We start from the raw sequence: 16,696 nt of genomic DNA, 5'->3' as shown, positions 1-16,696 counted from the left end.
TTAATATATAATTATTTAGTAATTTTAAATTTTCAGTGTAGTACGTTGTCATTATGGTGGTACAAACTTCGGGGTATTTTGTGCTCGAGTACGTGAACCCGATATTTTGATGACTCGCTCTTTTTCTCGTTACATCCAATTATATCGTAAAGTTAACTTTTAATAGCCCTCGAGGCGGGTTCTGGCAGGATATCAGTGTATTTCACGACGTTATGCTGAGCCGGTTTTCCTATTAATTTCTCATTTTACCTCATAATTATGTTCTTTCTGTTAAAATAATTGCGTTTTCTAGAAATTGGATAATTTTGTTATTGAAATTTACAACTAACTACTACCATTTACGTATGACATAATCGACTTACACGGCAATATTACATCATACAATGATATAAATCTTATTGTATCACCAAAGCATTGTAGGCGTGTGTTTTAATGGCAATTGTTTGAATCTGTTTCACGCGTTTCTTTAGAACCTTTTCACAATCATATTTATAGGCATTTAAGTATCTGAGACGTGGAATGATAAGCAAAAAACAAAAGGCTTTATACCTAAACTGCTCTAAGTGTGCCATACCCCTTTGACATAACAGATTTCATATTTGACTATTTCTCCAAAAGTTGTCCATCAGTTGTCAGTGTGTTTGTTGTGTTTAAATATATACAAAAGCCTGTGGTAAAGGTGATAAAAAGTCAGATAATCTTTGTTGTTAGATCTAATAAAAAGTTTCGATGTAGTTACAAAATTACTGTTTTTTCCTCACAAGATTTCGTGACGTTTTCCTGACGTCAAGAAGTTTTGGATGTTTTATGCAGTTTATGTTTTATGATCTCGTCCTTAGCGTTAATAAATTCTCGACAAAACTGATTTCTTGTCAATTTCATGACGGGACACGTTTTTGAGAAATACTCATTTTAGATATTTAACTCTTCCTTACTCACTCCTGAAGTACTCGGTACTAATTTTCAGATAAGTCATCTTTGTGTGACTTCTGGTCGCAGACTGTAGCGTTCTATCGTTTTAGGGAATCGTAACAAGGTAATATCAGTGTACAATCTATTATAACAGAACCACATAAGTTAAACTAGACAAAAAAAATGTATCGAAAACCCGAACTTCAAAAAAATTAAAAGAAAAATTATATACATACATACACACTCTAAAACATAACCCTCCTTCGGACAGTCGAGTAACAATCAAAGGAACAGTTTCTACCTCACATTGTTCGATTTCCCTAGTTCAGTAATCACGTAGTTTATTTCCAGCTACACAGCTCTGCCGCAAGCAAGCGTGCCGCGTACAATTAAACGGCAACAGCGTGTAGTAATCGACATGTTAGCCGGTCGCTTGACAGAAGGCAATTTGTCGTCCGCTGAAAGCTTTTTTCCCGACCGCCCCAATAGGCCCTCCGGGATTACGCTACGGACTCAAAGAACGTAGGCCTCGTCCATCATTTTGACGGCTGCCAATAACAGTAACCTTTTCTCACGTTGGAAATTTTAAGACGATGACGGGGTGTCTAAATCTTCTTTATTAAACTAAACTTTATTCATTTAAGTTGGGAGGGAACGGTCAGTTATGGAGGTTGTGAGAAACTTTTTATGATGGCTTTTCATCATGGGTTCGACACGGTGTAAGTAGGTACACCATCAGCATATTTTTTATTCCTATACAGTTTTGAACATTTCAATATAGGTATATATTACTACAGAGTCGAAATATCAAATAATAATAAATGTCTAGGGATAATGAGTAGGTATTCAAAGCATTTTTTGATGCGTATAGTGTGTGTGTGTGAAGAAATCACGGTAAACATTACCAACGTACCCAACGTTATTATTTTTGTGCAACTTTTATGCTGGAAAAATGGTTTTTAAATATTGTCTCGTGCACTTTTTATTTTAAAACTACCAGCATGTTAAAAGTTTCCGTTCAAGTGCTACGAGTACGTTGTAGTCGCTACGGCGTAGCATATCATAGCGGTTGAGTTTTAATGGAACTTGAGAACATTAATAAGATAAAAAACCTGCCAAGTTGAGTCAAACAAGTACAGTCAGAGGTAAAAAACTAAATAGAAAAAGGATTTTAAAAAAATCTGACTACGTAAATATATACTAAGTATAACCACTGACGTACAAAATTACAAAGTTCAAATTTTTTTCTTTAAAACCAACAACCGCTTGACCGGTTATTTACTACCTTTTATTTTTTAATTTTGATTATGTTTAAATATGTCTATTATCATACCGAGTTTGAGATGTGCATGTTTAAACGTTATGGAGATAGAAAGAAAAGAAAAGTGGTCCCCATACAAAATAACGTACCATGTTTTCGTTCAATCTCCATAACTTTTAAACATACAAACACCAAACTCGGAATATTAACAGAGGTAAATAAACTGAATATTAACAATTAATACAAACCAATGAAGCATGAGTCTGGGTTAGGAAAAAAATTTGGTCTTTGTATCAGGCCCCTTTATTATATGTATATATTTTTTAATTGTTGTTATAGCAGTAACATTATTTAATTGTGGCATTATGGCATTATGGTAGTATTATGAGTAAATTCAAGCTGCTTAAGCCTGTGACAGACAGACATACAGATAGACAGCGAAGCGACGGTATAGGCTTCCATTTGACACCTTTGGGTACGGAACCCTAAAAAAGACAAATTACCTCCTGCTTCAAAGGCATTTGTCGTAGTTAATCGAAATCAAATACACGTAACAAATTTTCCCATCAAACGCAACCAAAAAAATTGTTTAGATTATTACGACATCAATCACGCCGTAAAACCAGGCCCGCCTCCGGCATTATTATAAAGCGATTTCAACGCGATGACAGGCAACATTTTTTTCGATAAGGATGTAGAAGTTAACAAAGCGCGGTCGTAGCTAGTAGATTCAATGATTTAGTTCAGGGACACTACTTAAGTTGTGGGAGATATTATCTATGATGGGTTCTTATCTTATTCACATTTGAGGAGGAGGCTTACATGACTTTGAAAAAAAATGACAATTCTTTTTATAATGGTCAAAATATACCCCTTATTTACTCAGTTTATTTAACCTACTTCAAAAAAAGGAGGAGGTTATCAATTCGGTTGTATTTTTTTTTCATTTTTTAGTGCCACGTTGTTACTGTTTTTTAACCAGCTTGTATCAAGGGCCAAGAACTTCGTATAGCCTACTTTTTGAGACTCCTTGCACATAATAGTTAAAATATAAGATATATGGAATTGTGGAATTGTAGAACTATGGGAACAATGAGGAAAGCAAACAATTTGTTTTTAAAGAATTAAGCATGCAATTCGCGTTCCATCGTGTATTAATATGCTTCACACCTTCATGTACGAGTACATAAAGCCACATGTAACAGTGTTCACGCACTAAAACCTTATTTGGATTTATGCTGTGCAGGAGTGCTCTCTGGCACAAGGGGCACAAGAAGTAAATTAAATTTTCATATGTCAGTCGTCGCGTTACATTCGTGTGTTTTCGCTTACTTACGTGTTATAACCGAATTGCAAAGCAGTACTTTAATTATACCTAAATACTGAATATTCGCGAGTCGTAACCGCATCGCAAGAACCCCGGCTCAGCACGGCCGGAGCCACTAACCAGGTGAATGCTTCTGCACTGTTGGAAAATCCCTTTAATACTAGCTAGCGAGCTTTCGGCCTTCCGCCACAAAAAAAATGAATATTTACACGCCATACCAAATAGGTATTTCTTGTATTATATATGTCGGAGTATAGCCATAGACCATGCTTTGGCAGACATTAAAACTGTTATTTTAAAATTATTGTTTTCCCTCTATAAGAGAAATATGAGTGATAACCAGCAAGAGAGACCTCCTTCTCCGTCATATAGGTATATCAGCCACCGTTGTCTAATATCCTAGTTAAACTGTCTTGAAGAAATGGTTAAATTTTATACAAATCACTTAGCGAAGTGATTTAATCCGGCCCGCGGATGTTCCTTCGAAATTAATATGGCGATAGATATTATTTTGATCGCCCTGCAGCATAAAATAGAATGGTAAAATTCTGTCCCTCCTCTAAAATATCTGTAACATTCTGGCCTCCCATGAAGAAAGTCTACCCGCCACTATACTAAAATGTAAAGATATTGTCAAATAGAAGTTTGGTCGACGATCATTACGCCCTCTTGAACTATTGCCACGGCTGCTCCGAACAGTGATCGAGTACTTCGGGTCACAGACGTAAATTTTCCCTCTAAGTTAACATTTCTTTTGCTTTATCTGGTTTATTGTTTTGACTTTGTGTGCTAAAGTACAATTCTTTCAGGTCCTTAGTAAAGACATCCTATTTAAAAGGAAAAAAAAATCTAACTCAATTAGATTACTAACATTATTATTATAACACTGTAACTAACATGATGTGTATTTTTTTATTCTTTTTTTTTATTCGACTGGATGGCAAACGAGCAAGTGGGTCTCCTGATGGTAAGAGATCACCACCGCCCATAGATACCTGCAGCACCAGGAGGATTGCAGATGCGTTGCTAACCTAGAGGCCTAAGATGGGATACCTCAAGTGCCAGTAATTTCACCGGCTGTCTTACTCTCCACGCCGAAACGCAACAGTGCAAACACTGCTGCTTCACGGCAGGATTAGCGAGTCATTAAGACGAATCCAATGACGTATCATTTATCAAAATCGGTTTAGCCGTTGAGTAGTTAAGAGAGGACATAGGGGACATAGGGGTACATACATACATACTTACATACATAAATACGCGTCAAACACATAACCCTCCTTCTTCGCAGTCGGATACAAATAATTTATCTTTGGAGTAAAATTGCCGTGACTATTAGACATAATTTATTAAAATAATATACATGGCCGTGCATCGGTCACTCACACATTAGTAGTGGAATTATGCCCGACATGTTTTGAACCAATCCGTGGTACCTCGTTCGAAATATATCAGACATACGAGTACCTCGACTACTAGTACGTCAGTGACCCGCATATATTATTTTAATAAAAATAGATTAGTTTACTATCGTGTGGGAACTTAGAAAAGTCCCTGAGTAGTGCAACTCTATGAACTTCAAGCTCACTCGTCTTTTGAATAATTTATTGAATAAGGTGTGTTACTTTGCGGAGGTCCATATCAATGAACTAAAAGAATTTCTTTGCTCAACCGTACACCAACCGTAGCATGGTGTCTGAAGATGAGCTCTGGTTGAGTTCGAAACGCGTTAGTTTAGTGTGGTGGTGGTGATAGATGGGTTTGTGTGATTTGTGAGTGTTCTTACAGTGTGGAGGTGGAGGAACTGCATGAACACGCGTATTTTGCATAAGCTTAGCTAGCAAGCTTAGGTCGCGGATGAGCAATTAAACAATTAAACAATTTATTTTCAATAACAATATTTTTACATGACATTTATTAATGGCTGGAGCCTCCTTTTAAGCTTGATAATTATAGCCTGTGTCAGGAGGCAAAGAAATTCTTTTAGTTCACTCACTCGTTGTATCTACTAAAAGGCTCTAGCTTCAGTGGTTTATGCAGTAGGTTGTCTATCCGTCAGTCATGCATGTTACTCGTTGTATTTAGGTGGGGAATAAATGAAAATAGTATAGTGATTTTATATTATGGTGTAGTCACAACTTTAACGTAGTTAATGTTATTACATTATTATTTCTTATATGGGCCGCTTAAGTTTACAGTAAACGTATTTATTTGCTAAATTTTAATCCAGTTGTACATAAAACAAAACGATGCTATATGTTATTCTGTTAGTAATTTATTGAATCTTATTATTTAACTTTCTGATTTTGATCTACTTTGCGAATGAATCTCAAAATACAAGATAAACGTCTGTAGATTAATGTTATCGAATTCCTTCTTCTTGATTTATTTGGATAACAAATGTTATATAGGCAATAAAAATATATCAAAAACTAGCAATATCATTCTTTGTTCGATATTGTTTATCTCCGAACTAAATAAAACGAGTACACTCCATGCCACCCATGCATGGAGAGAACGGAGGGAGGGTGTGAAGGGAGGGAGGGTGAAGCGCGACAGTAGTTTGTGCTTAAGACTTTAAGGCCGCTCGCCCACGGCGACTTTTTGTAGCGATGCAGTAGCGATGCTGTCGCGCGTTCGCATAGATACAGTCGCGATGCGGTCGCTAGCTGTGTACCCTCGCCCACATAACCACGATTCAGTCGCGATGCAAACGCGCTACTGTCGCGCTTCACCCTCCCTCCCTTCACACCCTCCCTCCGTTCTCTCCTCGATGTCGTCCGAAACCGTCGCGCGTTTGCATCAATACAGTCGCGATGCTGTAGCGCGTTAGTAGCGCGGTGGCATCGCTTCTGTAGCGCGTTGCCAATGCGACTAACGCGCGTTAGTAGCGATGCTGTCGAGCATTTACAAAACGCGCGACAGCATCGCTACAAAAAGTCGCCGTGGGCGAGGGCCCTAAGCGAATGAAATTCCGACAAGGGATGTTAATGAAGTTTATACAGTAATTGTAGAAAAATTAAACAAAATTCATGGTAATACCATAATATGTCTTTCACATTCAAATCTACGTCACTAAAGTAAAAAAAAAATATATGTGTGCAATTAAAAATAATTGGGGTCAGACAGAATGTGAAATGTAACATAAGTTTCCTGTCCCACTTTCCAATTTACTTAGGTTTAAACTTGGCTGGAACCAACGAGAAAAATATAGTCTGCCAAGCTTACGGTGGATGTAGTGACTGTCAGTCTTGACAAAGGTCTCTGGCTCGTGGCCAGTTTGAGCAGAGCAACCTTCACTTGGCTGGAAAGGGATGGACAAAAAAAGTTATAAGTGAGCGCGAATTTAATTGTCTGCCAGGTTTGTGTTACTTTGTTTGCTTTGCTGTGCTGAGTTAACAAGAACTTGGCAACTAAAGCTTGGAGGCTTATTACATTGACCTAGTCACATGTGTGTAAACAAAGTGGCCAGTTCCTACGCTTCAAAGACGTTCAGAGAAGACACATGAAGAGATGCAGTATTGAGCCCTCTCATTGGGAATCTCTCGCTGAAAAACGACCTGAGTGGAGGAAACACTTGCAGGAGAAAGTGTACGAGTATGCGTTTGAGGGTGAGAGAAGAAGAGCAATACCGCCTTCGAGCATACACTATAATTATGTCAATGGTACTCTAACCTGTGCTGCTTGCAAAAGGACGTTCTCTGCAACGATCGGCTACGTCAGCCATCTAAGGGCTAAACATTTCACCTCATGAATGCAATGGCTCACTAATATGTTGCATAATAATAAATCATAATTACAAAACAACTGTTTTAATTACTTCCTCTCGGCCCTTTTATTACAAAATTGTGTAATTATTTTAAATCCTGTGTTACATTTTAAATATATATCCGATGAATCAACCTAAGTGTAGCGAACGGTTGACCGAGTAGCTTGCTACTCTTAATTATGTAGATACGGAATCGCTGCTTGATTAAACCACGTTTCTCTGCTTTGCTTTTCTTGGGTTTTTGTACTTTGCTATTACTACATATTATTACACACACACACACACACACACACACACACACACACACATTTTGGCCAATCGTTTCTTTTTGCTAACTTGCTATGTATATTTAAATAAAAAATAGTGTTTGTTTTTGAATTCGTCGACAACTGCGGGAAGTATTTTAGTTAAGGAAGTAGTTTCGTTATTATTATTATATATACATATTTTTTTTATTTATAAACCGTTGGGCCTTTTATAATTCAAAATTGTAACGAACTTTATTTTTCAAATTTAATTTACTTTACTTTTTGTATTTCTATTTTTAAAATTCTTCGAGCGATCTTCTACCACCTCCAACATTACGGCTGACCTGATGATTAGGAAGCTTATCTTCACGCCGGTTAAATGGTTGGCAGAATAGGCCACCTGAACCTTGCCTAAACAAGTGTTAATTTCAGGGCGGCACAGCACGGTCTGGGACTGACCCATCACCGCTTCACATTAACACCTTCTGCACAGCTGCCTGGAACCGAAGCCCCTGATCTTCCTCTTCTGCAAGGACTGCTGCTGCTTGCTGGCCCTGGAGCCCCTACTGCCTTCAGCCTTCGTCCAGTACCGGCGGCCTGCGCTTCGGACTATGATTCAGGGAAGCCTCCCCAAGAACCGCCTTCCAACTCAACTCTCTCGTATCCGCGACCCTCGAGATTCTTTTTCTGTCAGTAAAGCCTTAGGGGCTAAATATACGTCTAAAAACTTTATTTTGTTTTACTCAAATTGAACCACATTGGTCCCACTTGCTCTACCCTGACATTTGGCAGCAGTATGATTCTGGCGTTTCGCCGGCCGCTGCCATGGCACGCTCGCTTCGCTCGCTATGCTCACTATACGCCATGTTAAAATCAGCGCTATTTAAAATTCCGTGAAAATACAATAGTCCAAACTACTTAGTATTTTGCTATGCCATTATGCCATATAGAAATCGGCGATACTAATGTTCTGCTATTTAATATTTTGCAGAAGTATATTCGGTGACAAGAGTGTTCTGCTATTTAATATTCTGAGAAATGACTATTATTCGAACTGATAATTATGCAAGGTTATGATTATGCAAAAGTATCATTCGGCTAAAAAAGTGAAAAGAGAAAACGAAGTGTATTTCGGAGAATCTATATTATGCATAAAGGGAACTCCTTTTGCAATACGCAGGCTCAAGTCACTGTAGCCGAAAATGGCTAGGTGTTATTATTTATTTATTAACATACTGTATTCACGGGATCGCGGTGGATGCGGAAAGCATCAGACCGGCCTGAGTGGAGAGCCTTGGGGGAGGCCTATGTCCAACAGTGGACGTCTTTCGACTGATATGATTGTATTAGTGTTACTATTAAAACGCGACGCCACGCCGCGCTTGTGATACGCCATCCAACACTTGTCAGTACTAATCAGTCGCAGATATTTGTTACGGTTAATTTTTTTTTTCGGACACGTGACGTCGCGTTTTAGTATAGTGTGTCAGCGCCTTAATACTCGTCACTTGTCGGGTGGCGTGAACAGTCGTGTTAAGTTAAGATCTATAGCGAGAAATCGTACTAACTAGTACCTTTTTTAGGGTTCCGTAGTCAACTAGGAACCCTTATAGATTCGCCATGTCTGTCCGTCTATTCGTATGTCTGTCCGCGGATAAGCTCAGAGATCGTTAGTACTAGAAAGCTGTAATTTGGCATGAATATACATACTCGTATCAGTCACGCCGACAAAGTGGTCAGATTAAAAAAACGAAAATATTTTTCTTTAGGGTACCTCCCATAGACGTAAAGTGGGAGTGTTTTTTTTTCTCGAGTATCACTATAGTGTGGGGTATCGTTCGATAGGTCTTATAAACATTGAAGGGTTTCCAAGACGATTTTTCGATTCAGTGATCTGATGCGAAATATTCAACTTGAAAGTGCAAATTTTCATTAAAATCGAGTGTCCCCCCCCCCCCCTTTAAAATCTAAACTGTTGGGTGGAATTTTTTTAAAATTCAGGATTGTAGTAGGTATACATATCAAATTTACAAGAAAAATTATAACAGCTAAGATTGGTTGAGAATTATTAGTAGTTTAAGAGTAAATAGCAGCCTAAGGTATAAATATGCCTAAACTTGGAAGATTCCGTAGACAATACGAAATCCTTAGAAAAACATTATTTGATTTTTTCGTAATGGCTACGGAACCCTATTTTAGGCGTGCCCGACACGCTCTTAGCCGGTTTTTTACAAAAATGTGTGTGGCATAGGTATGTGTATCTTTTCTTTGTGCGGCATTTTAGTTGTCGCTCTGCATAAAAATTCCTGATCACACTCAGATTTTTAATTATGTTTAACTAAAGCAAACGGAGGTTTATGGCGGAGGCCTATGTCCAACAGTGAACGTGCTACGGTTGATATGATGATGACGATGATGATGATAAACGAAAAAGTATTAGGGTTTCCTCTTACTATAGTTTGTTGCCCTGGTACTTTTACTGCGAGAGTCGAAATTATCTCTTTTTAATAGATAATTTACGGAAACTTCTTTCTAGACTACAACTTTCCCTCCTGCAAGTCTTGAGCTATAATCAGTACCTAATCAATCACGCTTGATAGAAATATAATACTGTTGACTCTCTTGAGTCTTACAAAATTAAAGCGGACTAGTAATTTCACAAACGGCGAAGACTTTAAGAAAAGTATTTCACAGAGGTAAACGATTAGCTAAATTTGATCAAAGCACATTTCAAATAAAACAAAAACACTAAAGAATAATCTTGTTTACGAAAAACATGACTCGTAAAAGAGCTTGGTCTTCTCGTATATCAAACAGCCAACAGATCCAATGTTTTGCAGGTGACGTTTTATGAAAAAAGGCTTTACGATCGTCGTGCCGTTGAAAACAATCCGCCAGCCGCAAACCTTTATTGCCATACGTTTTTCTTTTTCTTTTACAGTTACGAGGACACCTGGGGACAAACAAAGCAATCCGACCGAGATCCCTTTGAGGAGCCATAGCCGATTTTGGCCGGTCCATCGGTTCCAGCATGAAATGAAATTGGTCTCGTTGCACCTTTGAAATTGCTGGTTTTGTTTTAGTTCTGTAAGCGACGTGTTACACGTGTGAAAAGCAATTTGGGTAGTTAGATTGTTTTGTGAAAAGTTTTCACGGACCTACGAGTATGTAACTGCTGTATCGCGGCGAAACTTTTACAGTGAATTCAATTACCTGAGCAAAGCTTTGCAATATTTGCTCAACTTGCATCAAAAAGTTAGTATTTAGAAATCCCATCCTTAAATTTAAATTCAAATTCAAAATTATTTATTGCATAATTGTTTGTTCCTTATTATCATGAACGCAAAATTTGTTGAGCGAGCGTGTATGATTGTTTCAATTTTACGCTAAACGATTGGACAGATTTGAGTGAGATTTGGTATACCTACCTAGTTTTGATCAGTGAGATTTGTTATAGTTTTTGGTATAGTTTAGATTTGGTTTGGTGTAGTTTGAGTGAGTTTTATATATAGTTGGATCTCGGGAATAACACATGAGCTATTCTATATTCCGATATTGCGACAAGGTCGGGTACAAATTTTGTGATCGTGATCCCAGCCTCTTATGTCTACAGGCATATCGTTTTTAATAGGTACACCTAAAAAAATTAAGATATTTGAGATTTCCTACGGGAATCTAGAAACATGGAAAGTTTTATTTATGGATTTCGCGAGCTACAAATGAATTATCTAAATATACATATTAGTTTTGAACATGAAACTACCTACCGTGAGACTCACTCATATTAAATGATATTGTAACGGATAACTCACGTCTTAAACCGAGTTTAGCTCGACATGTTTCGGGCTATTTCGTCGTGTTTCGTTCCGAGTCGCGTGCTCCTGAGAAGAAGGGCTACGAAATAGCCCGAAACATGTCGAGCTAAACTCGGTTTAAGACGTGAGTTATTCGTTACAATAACATTTAATACATATTAGTGCGAAACTTATTACGTAGACAATGTTTTAATACTTTTAATTCACTATAGAGCACAGTAGAAATAAAAATTGAGACTAACATAAGAATTAGTAAAAGCCACGGCTAAATTTACAATGGAAGTGGCTTTTATGATCTGAAGAAAGCGCACTACGGCGTATATTGGTTTACCTTGTTCATCGTTTGAACAGCCAAGTGCAGAACATTATTATACCATCTGTTTTGTTTTACCGCCTTGTGGGTTAATTTGAAGTTAGCACAAAGCTATTACAGTGTACGCACGAGCGACTGCAGCTTCAAGGAGCTCATTTAGTTCATGTTTAGCGAAGCGATCGTTCGCGATGTGATTCCTTGTAAGTAGTAGGAAGGTTTGTGTTCCGTTTGATCTCGATTTCCGAGCTCAGTCCCGAAGGACGCGCAAACTGCTCACCTACGTCTCTTCTTTATTTTACGAACAATGCCTGCCCCACGGGCAAAAGACATTTTTAAGAGTTCTAGCGGCCAAAATGAAACTCCGTAATAGACAATTATACCTGTTATTTCAAGAGAAAGAAAGCCACAAAACGAACAAAAATTCCTTCGCCAACAGTCTCGGGGCTAGTTTTAAATCAAAGGCTACTTCAGGAGGGCATTTTTTAGACATTTACATAAAACATTCTCGTACAAATTTTTAAAGCTCTAGTTAAAACAATCAGAGATAAAGAGGTGATGTACAAACAGAGTTTGAATAAAAAGTCGCCGGAACGTGGGCTTCGAACATTAAGTCCCGGCCGGTGCTAAGCTGCGTGTCCTTTGAAACAGGGATTAACAATTTTAGGAGGTTTTTTTGGGACCAGAAAGGGATGAACTCTTTTTGGCGAAAAATAATGCAGAGCGGAAAAGTAGCAAACCAGAACTTTTGTGGACGTACAGTCACCCGCATTAATATCTGCCACAGCGGAGCGTGCAAAAATATCTGACACGTCCTTCCGGCCCTAGAAAGCCGTATCAGATATTTATGCACGCTTGTTGTGTCAGAAAATGGTGCTGGTGGCTGTACTCGTATAATCATTATCAACTTATATTTTAAGACGTCTGCAATATGCGTTTTTGAAGAATAAAAACTTAATCTGGAACCTCGCGAGCTTAATACCTACGTGTTCTAACGTAAGAGCAGTGCGTAAAAGTGCTAAACAGATTCGAGCAAAGATGAGTTAAATCTAAGTATACCAGGTACACAAATGGTCAGTTAAGAGTGTCGTCCGCTGTACTTAAATTACTCTCCCATGAATGCTGGCTGTAAATTGCCTGACTAATCCTAACTAGACGGCGAGTAATGGATAGTCAGTCCACTAAAACCTTGTTAACTGCTATACGTGAGCGGCTGGGCTAAGTGTAGCGCTTTCAAAGCTTTTCCTGGCTCGCTCGACTTGTAGCTCACCCATACAATGTTAAGAAACTTATGTCGAAATATGGGAACATTTGCCAACTGTAGCTTCTCAAGACACTAGTTTATGTAGATTATTGCAGAGACTTTAATAACTCTGTTAGTTTACTTGACATTGTAATACGATAATGTTAGTGATATTTACGTCAGATTATATATAGAAAAAACAGTGTCCAGTCCGATCGTTTTTATACTTTATACATAAATAAAGTGGGTTTCTTTCAACGAGCTACAAATTTTGTTGATAATACAACGTGAGAGTTGAGTAGAGTAGTAGTACAGTCCATTTTTTCGAGAAAAAAATCCGTAATAGAACCCGTCATTACGTAAGTACTCGGCGCTTATAAATTCACAAACAATATTGCGCGAGAGCGACGTGACAATGACAATGACATGCTGAAAGGTCATTGAATTTACCGAATAAAAAAAATTACTCTCACTTTGGGACCGTTTTCAACCCCAAATGCCTAGTTGATTACGTGTAACCGTGCAGTATATTATATAATATATTAACATTGCCGTACCGCGACTTTAACGAGTGACAGGTCTAACGCTGCAATGTAATGCTGTCACACGATTTTTCACACTTTCCACTAGGACTAAGGTCCAAGTTGTTTGTATGGGCAAGCTGCTGCTAATCTAAGCTTACGCCAAGGGATAGCCCAATTAAAGCAAGACTGTGCAAACATTAATTAAATCTCGGTCTGTAAATTGATATTAGTGAAAATGATACTAAAAGTTTCGCACTCCCTCCAAATTAATTTATTTACTCAATGTTAGCCGGGGCATTTATTGAAATAATGAATCTTATTTATAAACCCCGAATTGTTGGTAGCAAGGGCACAAAATAGGTATCTAACTTTATCTGGATCTAATCCACAACTTTCATTAGGCCCTATTTGTTAAGTAAGAACCTTCCCGACCGAAAAAGTATTGTTTAGGACTTTACTAACCTTTTACTGGACTTGACTATTAGGTCTGGCTGGGATGCCAGGATTTTACGTTGTCGTCGTGTGATCGTCATTTACGTTGTATGAATTACTTAGATGTAAGCAAAATGCCATGACTCAGAACTATTTAAGCGGTTGAGGCTTCGGGATTTCACATGCGTTGGGATGTTAAAATCCATTTACAATGTCCATGTAGATTTAGTAGTGTTATTGCAACTATATACGACCCAAAGCGGTTATATTAGTTAGGTTTTCTCCTTTTTAGGGTTCCGCAGCCAAATGTCAAAAAACGGAACCCTTATGGATTCGTCATGTCTGTCTGCCTGTCTGTCCGTCCGTATGTCACAGCCACTTTTTCCCGAAATTATAAGAACTATACTGTTGAAACTTGGTAATTAGATGTATTCTGTGAACCGCATTAAGATTTTCACACAAAAATAGAAAAAAAAAACAATACATTTTGGGGGTTCCCCATACTTAGAACTGAAACTCAAATTTTTTTTTCATCAAATCCATACGTGTGGGGTATCTATGAATAGGTCTTCAAAAATGATATTGAGGTTTCTAATATATATTTTATATATTTATTTCTAAACTGAATATTTCGCGCGAGAGACACTTCCAAAGTGGTAAAATGTATGTCCCCCCCCTCCTGAATCTTCTAAAATAAGAGAATGATAAAACTAAAAAAAATATATCTATGATGTACATTACCATGAAAACTTTCACCGAAAATTGGTTTGAACGAGATCTAGTAAGTAGTTTTTTTTTAATACGTCATAAATCGTAAACCGCAATTTACCTTTCATTCAATCAACTCAAATAAAAAATAAAAAAATGTGTACGGAACCCTCGGTGCTCGAGTCCGACTCGCACTTGCCCGGTTTTCATACTTTGTAATTCAACTGTACCTACACTCGTTGAGTTTCATGCCGGAGTCTTCTCACGCAGAGGTTTTCCCGAACCGGTGGTAGACTTTTCTACATTCATATCATAAGTGCTTGTTATTATAGCCTAAGTTGAACAAAGATATTGTTGCTTTTTTTAATTACTTTTTGATATAGCATCAAGTCGATTTTCTGTCCTCATATGCAGCTTAGACAGGTTGGTGCGTTCGCCGAAGGATAAGGAGCCCCTGAGTGGTTCCGGGGTATACATGATTCCATGTTCGTGTGGCAAAAGCTATATCGGTGAGACTGGGCGTAACGTTTCTACAAGGGTATCGGAGCACATACGCAGTATGAGGAAACAGGACGATAGGGGGTCTGCTGTGGCCGAGCACTCAATGGACTCAGATTCGACGCATTATATCAGATTTGATATGGTGTCTGTACTTGCGAGAGAAAAGTTTTTCATTCCGCGGAAATGCGTGAAGCCATTGAGATTAATCGTCATCCGAATTTTAACCGGGATTTTGAACATGAAACTACCGTGAGACTCACTCATATTAAATATATTGACCCGGATAACTCACGTCTTAAATCGAGTTTAGGGTTTAGTTATTTAGTATTTAACCGGGATTGTGGTATGTTTTTAAATATTAGTTAGGTTTTTCTCTATTTTGTAAATATTGTATTTTGTTGCATTTCATTAAAATATAATTACTATATACGCAATTTTGTCCAAAATCCGTCGGATCATTTTAACCTGAAGAGTAATAAATACACACACAAACTCACAAGCTTCACCATTATAAAACAAGAAAATAAGATATGATGTGAACAATTCAATATATAGCACACGTACGAGTACAAACAGTGTCGTTATCATCATAATATAATATTGGCCTATATACATACATCCCACTGCAGGGTACCTACATACCTCCTCTCGGAATGAGAGGGTTTGGGCCAAAGTTGCCACGTGGGCTTGTTAGCTAAGTGTTGCTTTAATTTATAGGTACATAAAACGTTAAAGGGCAAAGAAAAATATTTCAAAGCTAAAGTTTCAATTAACTGCGATAAAAGCGGGTGTTAAACGGAAGATTAAAATGTTAGAATAACAAATTGAGTACGATTTCGTGCGCGTATTTAGCAAGTCACCATTTATTACGGTTGCAAATGAAAATGTTTTATTTCCAGACATATTTAATTATATATTTGATTAAAACGTTTGTTTTGATGAAGTTGTTTTTACGTTCCATTTTATACATGCAGTTTTTGGCAGTGCATAAATAAAAAAAAAAGTGTAAATAAGCATGAAATTAATTTAAGCAGTTAAATTGTACTGCTAAACCATTAGCATGATTCCTTAACACAGATAGGCTTTTAATTTTAAAAGACTTTTAATTAACAGCTTAATTTTTAAGAGAGTAGGGGGTAGTCTGCTATAATATTATTCATATTTAGTATCCTACTTAAAAATTTAAAGACGATAACTTTCTCCAAGAGCTTTTCTTAAAAATAAGATTCAACAATAACATTAAATATTATTAATAAAAAATAAAAAAACGCCCGAAAAAAACGCCGACATAAAATATCCCTATCCCGCGGGGACTATGCTGATTTCCCGCAAAAAGCAGTTAATTTAGTATAAGTACCTTGTGGTGTAGGGTAACACGCTAAACATTGCATACCAGGAATTGCAGATTTGTTAGTAATACGTCGTATTTACCCTTATTTAGTAATTGTAATTAACTGGTTGGCAGGTTCGCAAAGTTGCGTCAAGCGGTTTCGTTGTGGGTACTTTTTTAAGGGTGGTTGCGTTAGTTAGTGGTGTACGGTTTGGCAGTGTCAGTTAGTGTGATAGATTCTTACAGTGCTGCATGAACACGCATATTTTGCATAAGCTTAGCTATCGTAAGGTCGCGGTGAGCAAGGAAATTATTT

At 37.6% G+C, this 16,696-nt stretch overlaps 1 protein-coding gene across 1 annotated transcript in view; it reads right to left on the bottom strand.

The window, feature by feature from the left end:
• LOC141439486 (protein CEPU-1-like) overlaps positions 1-16,696 on the bottom strand; it is a 79,504-nt gene that overhangs the window by 36,303 nt on the left and 26,505 nt on the right. The window lies entirely within an intron of this gene.

The sequence above is a fragment of the Choristoneura fumiferana genome, chromosome 21 (genome assembly GCF_025370935.1).
Source record: "Choristoneura fumiferana chromosome 21, NRCan_CFum_1, whole genome shotgun sequence".
Taxonomy (NCBI): domain Eukaryota; kingdom Metazoa; phylum Arthropoda; class Insecta; order Lepidoptera; family Tortricidae; genus Choristoneura; species Choristoneura fumiferana.
This window is presented reverse-complemented; position numbering and strand designations above follow the sequence as displayed.